General features: G+C 37.4%; 1 long non-coding RNA gene across 1 annotated transcript; it reads left to right on the top strand.

The window, feature by feature from the left end:
* Positions 1-4,690: 4,690 nt before the first annotated feature.
* On the top strand, positions 4,691-5,038 carry LOC109151897. The gene is made up of 3 exons (XR_002049304.1): positions 4,691-4,714; positions 4,821-4,892; positions 4,988-5,038. It is a non-coding gene; the product is annotated as an uncharacterized LOC109151897 (long non-coding RNA).
* Positions 5,039-11,880: the final 6,842 nt, after the last annotated feature.

Below are 11,880 nucleotides of genomic sequence, written 5' to 3'. Positions count from 1 at the left end.
CAATCAAACTAGGGGATAAGACCCCGGTGTCTAGCACCATCAAACAAGGTAGTCAACTACAAATTTCTTAAGAAATAACATCAAGAGTTTAGACTATAACAACTACTATGCTAGTCTAGTCTAACTCATACTCTCTCATGCACTAGGCCCACCTGAAAGGGGTTAACAAACAACAAGTAAAAAACAAACCCGTTAGCACGAAGCTAAGTATAACGCCACTCAACCATGTAAAGTAATACAATATATACTTTTGAAAAACATTTGCTTCACATACATAGATCAAGCATTCTCAATCACTTAAACAACATTCAAATATGCTCATCGGGGTTTCTATATACTTACAACCTAAACATCAAATAGGCATGCTTTCAGGATTAATTATCTTAACAACAAACTCATACTATCACATACTTATCTTATCAATAAACTTATAACATCATATATCTCAGTAAGCAACCTCATGATATCATTCAATTTTCTAAGCAATCTCATGCCATCAAATTTTCCACTTGCAATCTCGTGCAATCATATACTCAACATGCAATCTCGTGCGAGCATATACTCATCATGCAGTCTCGTGCAATCATATACTCAACATGCAATCTCGTGCAATCATATACTCAAAATGCAATCTCGTGCAATCATATACTCAAAATGCAATCTCGTGCCATCATATACTCAAAATGCAATCTCGTGCAATCATATACTCAAAATGCAATCTCGTGCACTTAACTTAATCATGCAATAAAATAAACATGATGCTTTAGTATAAGTATAGATAGATATACATATACGCTCATTTGTAAAAAGAATATTTTTCTGTGGAGGTTTCTTAGAGTCACAATGACTCGCTTTGCTCTTCTTTTCTAGAGTCCCAATGACTCGCTTTCTTTAGAGCCGCAATGACTCGCTTTATTTAGAGTCGCAATGGCTCGCTTAGAGTCGCAATGACTCACTTTCTTTATACTCGTGGGCGAGGTAGGACTTCACCATAGTGTGAATGAACCTATTGGGCTTGGCGCCTTGCCGGCCAATTTCTCATCTCGCCCAAAGAACCCTCTCTTGGTTCTTTTCTCAAACTCTGTGGAATCAGGTATCGAACTATCAGTGTGCACACCCCCTGACCAGGATTCCAAGCCTGGCAGGCAGTTTCCAACCTAGTAACTCGGGAATATCGACCTCGTTACTTCATATAGGATCGCAATGTCCGCTTCTTTCTCTTTTCTTCCGAAAGGACATCGTCCTAACGGTCCTCCAAAATACTATTTTCCTCACAATAGATAGCATATAGATATATCTCATGCAACTTCTTTACTTATGCAAACTCATGCACATAGCTTCTCAATAACTTCACTTTTCTCATAAATTGGAAATCAAATATCATGCAATTTCTCAATGCAACTAGATAATGATTTTCTCAAAATAACTATAAGTTTTTGAAAATAGAACTTAGGCTCACTTTGGCCACTTATGCACTTTGAAAAGAAAACATGGTATGCTCAAATATGCACTTTACTGTAAAATATGTACTTCACTTTCAATTCACTGTGAACTCACCAACAAATTCTTAGACATGATTGTAAATCATAATTTAGCAAATCTTCATTGGCAAACACTTAGCAAGTATTCAACATGCACTTGAACTCAAATTACTGGAAATCATGCTCTATGCTCTACTAAACACTTGATATACTTAGCAAGTTTCTCAACAAGTCATATTAGACATCTAGGTCATGCTTTTCTAGCAAAACTTAAAAAATAGAGTTCATGCTTCTTAGTCTAACAATCAAACCATTACATGCTCTTCAAACAAATAAGCTAAATCTGATACTTCTCATTTCTACTCACTGTGTATATACTCAAACAACTTTCTGTAACATATTTCTTCACAAATTCTATCACAAAATACTCAATTCTATTCCGAATTCAGTGAAATCAACATCTATTCGTGCGTCATGACGGCCCCAAGTGTCCGAGCCTCAAGGGCCCGCGAGTCCTGGTCTGAAACAACACGTAGCTGAGCCACAAGGGCCCGGCCACTGCACAACTTCTGCTTGGCGGAGCTCTCGGCGGAGCATGAGATACCCCGCCTCCTAACTCCGCCGTTTCACGGCTCAGGGCAACGACCCTCACCAAGGACCGTGCCCTGGGGGCGCCTACTCACGGGGCTGGCTAACGGCTCTTGCCTAGGGTCGTTGGCTAGGCCCGTGAGACTGTCTGGTGCACACTGCCTTGTGCACCAGATGATCTCTTTCACCTGCAAGAATTTATTTAGGTATTCTAACACTTCCAAAAGCTTAACAACACATCATAGATCAACAATAGATCACTTAATAGCTCAAACACTTCAATAATCTAGCATTTCTACTCATATCTATCACAAAAATAGACTTCACAAAGTCTAGGAATAAGCTTTGGGAGTCCATGGGTTATACCTTTGTAGATTCCTCATTTGAGCTGGGATTCCACCTTCTTCCCAAGCTAGCTACGCCCTCCTTCACCTCCTAAACATCTCAAACAAACTATACAAAACTTAAGACTAAAACCTCAGAGAAGGAGAAGAGCTAGAAGAAATGGAAGGCTAGGATTGAATGGAGAAGGATGGTGAAAACTTGCTGTGTTGCCTCTATATCCTGCAGAGCTCAAAAATATGGGAAGCAAAGAGTGGAATCAAGAAGCAAATGTCTGGAAGAGTTCTCATTTATAGAGGCACAAAACCCTAGGATGATCTCTCATGATTGGTGGAGGGCAAAGGTGTAAAGTTTGGCTAAAAGTTTGCATCAGACAACATTTAGATGGCTTGTGGTCTACCATGCTTCATGAACCAAGGCTAGAATCAAGTTTTAAAATAGTTTGGGGTTGAAAAACGAAATTTCCAAAAATTACTTCTAGATGAACACTTGTTTTAGGCTTCTCAGATTTCTCCCGGTTTCGCTCATATTGGTTTTTCAGTTCAAAACTTGGTACGCAATGTACCCGAAAATCTAGGATTTTAGATTTAAATCAAGACTTGGTGTTGAATTTATTTAAAAGTGGCTCAAAATAATTTATTCAAACACCGGATCCATCGCAAAAATTTTTATGGAGTGAAAAATGGCTAGTTTGCAATTTCTTAAAACAGAATTTATAAAATTAAATTTTGGGTGCACACGGAGGCAAGCCACAGAGTCGCCGGACTATGGAGCGGCGGTGATGGTGGCCGGTGGACACGGGATTTCACCATCGATGTATCCAAGCAATCCCTGGCCGCGGAGGAATGGTACTAGTTGGGTACGCCAGAAAAGGAAATTTCGGGTTGTGAGTTTCATCAAAACAAAGTGGTGGGCAGCGGTGAGGGAATTGGTGGTGACCAGAACGGGGGCGGTGGTGGTGGTCACCGTACGCTTGGAAGAGTTTGTCGACATCGTATTTTGGGGAGGAAAATCAGGAGGAAAGCCTAACGCAACTGATACTAGATGAGAATACGTAATTCAAAATTGATTCTGTTGCTGGAGATTATAACAAGATAGAAACCTATAATAAGGATAACACAATACCCTCCTAAACTCTAGGCTAGACTAAACCAAATAAACTACAGCCACAAACATATAAAGCATATGATATAATATTATACATCACTATTACTAACACTCACTTCCTACAAAGCTGCTCAGTTTTTTTTTTTTGTTTTTTTTTTTAAAAATTTTTTTAACTTTTCTTCTTTTTGTGCTCTTTTGGTATCATGTTTATTGTATTTTGACTGTGGCCACAACTAAGCATGGTTCCTGGTCGTAACAGGAATAAGAAAAGAAGACAGCGAGCATCTGGTGGGGATAAGAGTGGTAGAGGAATAAGACAGTTTAGCTTGAAGGGTATTTATTCTCATTAGTGCTTTCTGTAGATTACCAATATTTTGTTTTTATCTACTTTAGGATTTATCTAGAAAAATGACTTTGATTAATAGCTTCATGAAGATTAATATTTTTCCTTGCCTTTCTAGTGTGCGAAAAGGTAGAAAGAAAGGGAAGAACCACATATAATGAGGTTTGTTGAATCAATGAAATATGTAATGTTGTTAAACTTCAAAATCGGTCCTATAACTTCATTAACTTGCTAAGTTTTTTTGTAATTTTTCATTTTCTCATATACATCTTTCATAAATGGCCTTATGTGAGTATTGGTACATGTTATTTATGTTATTTGTGCATGGATATGATAAAAATTGAAAAAACATGATGTTTTGTTAGTGTGGCTTCACTAGCAATGTTTTATGTGGTAAGTGTTGTTGATATTAGATCAATGGGCATGCTAATTGTTTGGCTTTTGAAGATTAATGCTACAAGTGGTTGTAGTTGACACTCAAGTTACAGAGGTAACTACCTACTTGATACACACACATAAGTATTTATTTTGTTGTTCTGCTCTTTTTTTATATAGCACATGCATAAGTATTTTATTACTGCCTGTGTTTATCACTGCTTGTCAAATGCTTTATTTGAGATCTACCATCTAAGACTCATATGCATTACTCAAAATTCGTAATTATGGATTTCTATGTTTTATAAAGTTTTCATCCTTTTTAACAGGTTATTTATGGAATTGTCTTTATATTATTTCTTTTTGTGTCCATTTTCTGTATTGTTTTTCTAAATTTTCCTATCAGGTTTTGGTCTGTGCTCCCAGTAATGTGGTTGTGGACCAACTAGCTAAGAAAATAAGTGCTACAGGTCTTAAGGTAAGCATGTACACAATCATCATGTTGTGCTTAATTGTAACTTGGCACTTACTGCTGTTGTTAGAGTATAGTATGCAATTGGTTTGATAAGTACACTATTTTGCAGGTTGTAAGGCTGTGTACGAAGTCAAGGGAAGCTTTCAGTTTTCCTGTTGAGCATTTAACTCTTCATTATCAGGTGTCTTTTGTTAATTACCTTTATATGTGCATGCATAGATGCATTTTTCTTCTGTCTCAGTAACTCAACCTTTTATTTATATTGGTTCCTTGCAGGTTCGCCATCTTGATACGTCAGAGAAAAGTGAGCTTCACAAGTTATAGCAAATCAAAGATGAACAAGGTGTTTATTGTTTATTTACTTATTTAGTAGCTAGCTGTCTGAGCTTGGCAAGTGTAAGTCCCCTCCCCCCAATCAATCTGGGGTTAGAGGTTCTCAAATGACTTGGATAGAGAGTAATGGGATAATCCTAGTATCCAATAATTCCAATTTTGCATTTGGGTTCAACGCCACACAGAATGTCACTTTGTTTCTGCTTGTGGTCATGCATTTGAGCAGCCAAACAGTGATCTGGTCTGCGAATAGAGCCTCCCCGGTTCGAAATTCGGATTTATTTGTGTTTGATGATTCCGGGAATGCTTATCTGCAGAGTCAGGGGTCTACGGTTTGGTCGAGTGATATCAGTAAAAAAGGGGTTGCTGCGATAGAACTGGGGGACTATGGGAATCTTGTTTTGGTTGGGAACGATATCAATGTTGTTTGGTAGAGTTTCAGTCATCCCGTTGATACTCTCGTTTCGAACCAGGAGTTTGATGAAGAAATGAAGTTAATGGTTGTTGTGTTAGAGGTATAGTTGGCACAGCTTGATATGTGAAGGTAAAATTCATTCATTTTGATTGTTTATTTTAGGTAGACGCCATGGAGGATACTGCTTGGAATGTTGCAGTAAAAGAATTTTTGTTGGTATGCTTGCTTATTTTTATTTTGGATCTTGAATCTGTGAGGGTTGATTATAAATTGGATAATTGTTTAATTTTGTTTTGGCTAATTAATTGCAGGGCTTAAATAGACAGAAAATAGGATGAAGACAATGATGAAAGAGAGTATGTCCTTGTTAGGAATAAAGTGTAATGGTTTTATATGCCAAATATGTATTTGTAGATCCCCCAATTTTATTTCATAGGTCTAGTAGAGTCTTAGACCATGTTCGGGAAATTATTTAAATTTGGAAAAGAGAAAAACAGAGGAAGATGCATGAAAATAGAAGAAGATATAAAGCCTAAAATCAAGAATTTGTCTGGAGAAAATGACAAATAGAAGAAGAAGATGAATGATATGAAATCACGTCGCTACTACTCAAAGAAATATCCCAGAAGAATTTTCGTGAAAGAAAATTAAGAATGGAAGATTGCATGAATTTGACTTAGAGATCAAGCATCTATGGAAAGAAAGGAGTACATCAAAGATGATTGGAGATTTAACTAATAAGCTGTACGGACGAAGTGGAAAATGCTTGATATGTTATGCGAAATGGCTCAAGTTTAAAACTCACCATCAGCAATTTTACAAGGTAAAATTTGAGAAGCCAAATTTAATTAAACTAGTTTGGCTTTGGGTGCCAATTACAAGTGGAAATTGGGGAGCGATTTCACTTGGGTGGCAATTGAGAAGCAATTGCACTTGGGAGCCCATTCAAAGAAATTGGAAATGGGAGCTAGTTTCAGAGAAATTGAAATTGGGAGCAAGTTTCACATAGAAATTGAAATTGGGAGCAAGTTTCACATGGAATCATAGTTTCAGAGAAATTGAAATTGGGAAATTGAAATTGGGAGCAAGTTTCACATAGAAATTGAAATTGGGAGCAAGTTTCACATAGAAATTGAAATTGGGAGCAAGTTTCACATGGAATCATAGTTTCAGAGAAATTGAAATTGGGAGCAAGTTTCACATGGAATCAATTCAAGTTGGGAGCCAATGTAAAATTGAAATTGGGAGCCGAAATTGAAATTGGGAGCAAGTTTCACATGGAATCAATTCAAGTTGGGAGCCAATGTAAAATTGAAATTGGGAGCCAATTGAGATTGTAGTATGGGATGCAATTTCAAAATGGGGACCAATTAAAAGAAGACAAATTGAAATATGGGATGCAATTTCAAAATGGGGACAAATTGAAATTGGGAGTCAATTGAGATTGTAGTATGGGATGCAATTTCAAAATGGGGACCAATTAAAAGAAGACATTGAGGAGCAATTGAATTGAGATGAAATTCAATACCATGAGAAGTCTGGGAGCCAATTTCGAAGTCAAGGTCAACATAATTCAAAATTGGAAGTAATTGAAGCACCAGGAGAAGTTTGGGAGCCAATTGCAAGTTAAAGTCAATTGGGAGCCAATTACAATGGAGAAATTCAAATTGGGTGCCAATTACAAGTCAATTGAAATTGGGTGTCAATTACAAAGGAGAAATTCAAATTGGGAGGAAGTTCAAAGCCAGTTTGAAACATTAGAACACCAGAATGAAGAAGATGAAGAAAAACTTACAGTAAAGAATTTCTCACAAGGAAAAATACTAGTCTAACTAGTATGGGATTAAATTGAAGAATATTTTTTAAATCTCAAAGATACAAGGACCACTTCAGAGCTGATCAGAGAAGCCATTCTACACCAAAACAGAGACCCAGATATTCCCACTCAACGTAAAATCAGAGGAATATCATATGAAGTTTGGGAACTCATTTACATAGAGATGAAGCTCTAACAACCGCTATCTTATCTCTTCTGACACTTTGCAGAAGATAAGATAAGATCTCTGACAAAAGATACAATATTTCAAAAATGAGATCGTCTCTTTCCAACGGACAGATTCTCATTACCAGCTATAAAATGATGAAGTTATGAAGACTTGAAGAAGCAGAGAGCAAAGGGAAACATACGAGCATAGAGCAAAGAGCAAAAATACATTGAGCAAAAATCTCATTTGGTACAGAGCATACCAAAAATCTTCAAGTGAGAAGTGAGAAAAGAAAAAGAACTCAGAGAGCTTCAAAAGAAAAATATTCTGAGAGTTCTTAAACAGAGCAAAACAGAACATAAAAATCAAGTGCTTTACTTGATATATTCAAAGAGAGAAAACACTTAGAGCATTCAAGAGAAATCATTCCAGAGTGTTTTAATCTTCATCAAAGACACATGCGCATCATTGAAGATCATCTACAGAGTCTCAGAAGTTGGAAGCAAGACAACACTTGTTTTGGAGCAAAACAAGAGAAGGGAGGAAAGTAGCATGGAGCTGTGAAATCCTGGATTGTCACACGGAGCTGTGAGATCCGAAGCAGCAGTGTCGGAGGCACTGGGCGTGATTAGTGCGGGCTTTGTGATCAAAGCACTAGATCACGGGATACGTTTCTACCGGAGTGTGGAAGACGAGGGGAAAGTAACGCGGAGTCGTGAAATCCTGGGATAGTAGCTCGGCGACGTGAAACCCGAAGCAGCAGTGTGGTGTCACTGGGCGTGATTAGTGCGGGCTTTGTGATCAAATCACTAGATCATGGAAATTCATTGTATCTTGGAACCAAGAAGTGGTAGATATAGTGAATTGCTCTTGGAGATAAGAGCAAGTGGAGTAGGAGGATTACACCACCTCGTGAACCACTATAATTGTCTTGTGTTCTTTACTGCTTTCTTTACATACTGCTCTTTACTTAATTGCTCTACACGAGATATACTGCTCACACAATCTCACACACACTTTATCTTTATTTAATTCCGCTGTGCACCATACTCTAACAATCTAGTTAAGAGTTTTGGTTTATCTCTGGCTTAGCAATTGTTGTGCTGTGCGAAAAAGTTTGAAAGTCTATTCACTCCCCCCCCCCCCCTCTAGACTTTCACCTTACCTCTTTTGGGACCAACAATTGGTATCAGAGCAGGCTGTCTATTTAGGCCAATTTGCTATCTAAGCACGTGCCTAACTGGGTCAACCGTTTCTGACTGCTAGACAGATCCATTCAACAAAGTGTGTGATTGGATTAATCTTTCATATCTCTCGTGATGATGATGAAGAAAGATTTAGCTCAAAATCTATTATTCTCACTTGATAAATTTGATGGTTGGAAAGTTCGTATGCAGGTACACTTATCGGCTTTACACGATGAAATGTGGGAAGTTATTTCCACTGGCCCTATAGAAATATTAAAAATCAATACGGCGTTTGTCCTATCCCCGGATGCTCCACAGTATGTACAAAAGCCTAAACCGGAATGGACATTGATAGAACGCGGAATAATTTTGACAATATTGCCAAGGATATTCTATTCAAAGCCGTTGATGATACAATATTTCCGAAGATCCGAAAGTGTGCTACTACCAAAGAAATATGGGAAACTCTCATCAAGATTGGCGAAGGAGATGAACAAGAAAAAGACAATAAGCTCACAATTGCCATGAAGAAGTTTGAAGATTTCAAAATGCTCTCAAATGAAAGTGTTGCAGACATGGAAGCTCGAATGATCAAAGTTCTTGGAGAGATTAGTGATCTTGGCAAAAATATTAGCCAAAAAGAAATTAATCTCAAAATCCTACAAGGCTTACCATCTGCATGGGATATGAAGGTTACGGCTATGCGCGATCACCGAGATCTAAGAATGTTGTCAACAGACAAATTATTTAGTGATCTAAAAGCATATGAGTTCGAAATGAAGGCCAAAGATGATGATGTTCATGAAGCTCGAAATGCTGCTCTAATGGCCGAACAACCGTCAACCTCCAGGTCAGTAGAAAATAATGTTGATTTTATGACTGACGAACATTTTGCTCTTTTTGTCAAAAAGTTTAGAAGGTTTATGCAAAAAGGAGACAACAAAAATTCTGCTCGTGGAAAATTCGTCTCTCGCACCCCACAAGAAGAAAAAGTCGAAGAAAACAACAATTTGTGCTACAATTGCCGCAAACCAGGACATTTTAAAATAAATTTTCCGTATCCGATCGTTAGCAAATATCAAGGCAAAAATGTTGAATCTACGCCGAACAAATCCGAAAGCAAAAGGTTCAAGCGCGACAAAAGAAAAGCTCTCGTTAGCAACGAACCAAACGAAAATGATGATTTGGAGGATTCATCATCAAGCGATGAAAGTTCATGTTCGAATGATGATACAGCGCTAATATGCAAGTCAATTGAGTTGAGTACAAGTGAAGATTGTCTTATGGCTCTTGAAGCAGAGGAAGAAGAGGTAACATCTAATTCTTTCAATTCTGTTAATTTTTCTCTTTCTCGTGAATCTATTGACAATCTAATGCGAGAATGTCAAGAGATTATGCTCACTCATCCTCAACTCAAGGAGCGCAATAATATTCTAATTCTTGAAAAAGAAGAAATGAATAAAAAATTGCAAGATGCTTTACTTGAAGTGAGTAAATTGAAGAATGAAAATATTCATCTTCAAGAAGAGTGGAAAGCAAGAGAGGTTAGAGAACATAACCTTCGGGCAACCATTGCTACGTTCACTAACTCGTCCAAAATGGTGAGCATGCAAAAGCCATCAAGAGATAGAACCGGAATCGATTATGACTCCACATGTTCTCAAACCCCTCAAAATCTGAATAATTCTACTACTACTTTAAATAATAAAGTTCAAGTGGTAAAATTTGTTAAAAGTCAGAATAGCACGATGAGACAAGGACTTGGCTATCAAACAAAAGCAAAGTTGAATGTTGAAAGGCCGAAACAATTCAATTACACGGCAAAGCAACAAAAATTCTTCAAGCAAAGATATGCCAAAGAGTCAAGTGCAAAAAGATTTCATAGAAAAGAGGGAAGCTTTTCTAGAAATAGAGTTGGGAGATTTTATCCCACTCAAAAGGATTGGTTGTGTAATAGATGTAATGTTTTTTATAGACCAAAGCAACAATCCTCTTCCCAGGTGCCAAAATATAAAAATAATTTTCAAAACCCGGCGCCAAAAATGTTTTCTAAAGTGAGTTATGATTATCGTGTCTCTAATGATTACAAATCGCCTCATCTTAATTCAATAAGATCTAGGTGGGTTTGGTTACCTAAAATCACTAACAGTAAAGGACCCAAGCAAGTATGGGTACCTAAAGTTAATTAATCTTTTTTGCAGGATGTTTGGTACATTGATAGTGGTTGCTCACGCCACATGACTAGAAATAAATCATATCTAGTGAATTTCAAAGAAATCGATGGACCAAAAGTTGTATTCGAAGGAAATCAAAATTATGGAATTACAAAAGGAGTTGGCACGATCAAGAAAAATGGATTGAGGATTGAAGATGTTTCTTTCGTTGAAGGCTTGAAATTCAATTTGTTGAGCACTAGTCAATTTTGTGATAAAGGCTATCTTGTAGAATTTTCTAAAGATAATTGCCTAATCAAAAATGAGCTCACAAATGAGATTGTTCTCTCTGGAAAAAGACGAAAGAATTTATATGTTGTTGTTTGGAGTACAAGCAAAGATTCAGTGTGCTTAATGGCCAGAAATTCGAATGAAGCTAATTGGGAATGACACAGAAAGCTCAACCACTTAAACTTCAAGACTATCAATCAACTTGCAAAGAAGAATCTAGTTGAAGGCTTGCCAGATATTATCTTCAAGAAGGACCAAGTGTGTGATGCATGCCAACGCAGAAAGCAAATCAAATCATCATTCAAATCAAAGACACACGAGTCAACGTCAAGATCGCTAAACTTACTACATATGGACTTATTTGGACCGGTTGATCCAATAAGTGTAAGTGGTAAGAAATATACTCTCGTTGTTGTTGATGATTTTTCCAGGTACACTTGGACCGTGTTTCTCAAGAAGAAAAATGAAGTTGAGCAAGTTCTACCGAAGTTGTTGAAGCAACTACAAAATGAGAAAGAATTGCAAATATAAAAAATACGAACGGATCGCGGAACCGAGTTCGTGAATGGAGTTATACAAGCTTTTTGCAATTCACATGGAATTTCTCATCAATTATCTGCCGTGAGAACACCGCAACAAAACGGTGTTGCCGAAAGAAGACACACGAGTGATGATTAGTACTGCCGGTCTCCCGAAACGATATTGGGCGGAAGCTATCAACACTGCTTGCTACACGCAAAATTGAAGCATGATCCATAAACAGTACAAAAAGAATTTTCCTAGCCTACGTCGCACACAAAGATTT

This window comes from Ipomoea nil, unplaced genomic scaffold, assembly GCF_001879475.1.
Source record: "Ipomoea nil cultivar Tokyo-kokei standard unplaced genomic scaffold, Asagao_1.1 scaffold2297, whole genome shotgun sequence".
Lineage (NCBI taxonomy): Eukaryota > Viridiplantae > Streptophyta > Magnoliopsida > Solanales > Convolvulaceae > Ipomoea > Ipomoea nil.
This window is presented reverse-complemented; position numbering and strand designations above follow the sequence as displayed.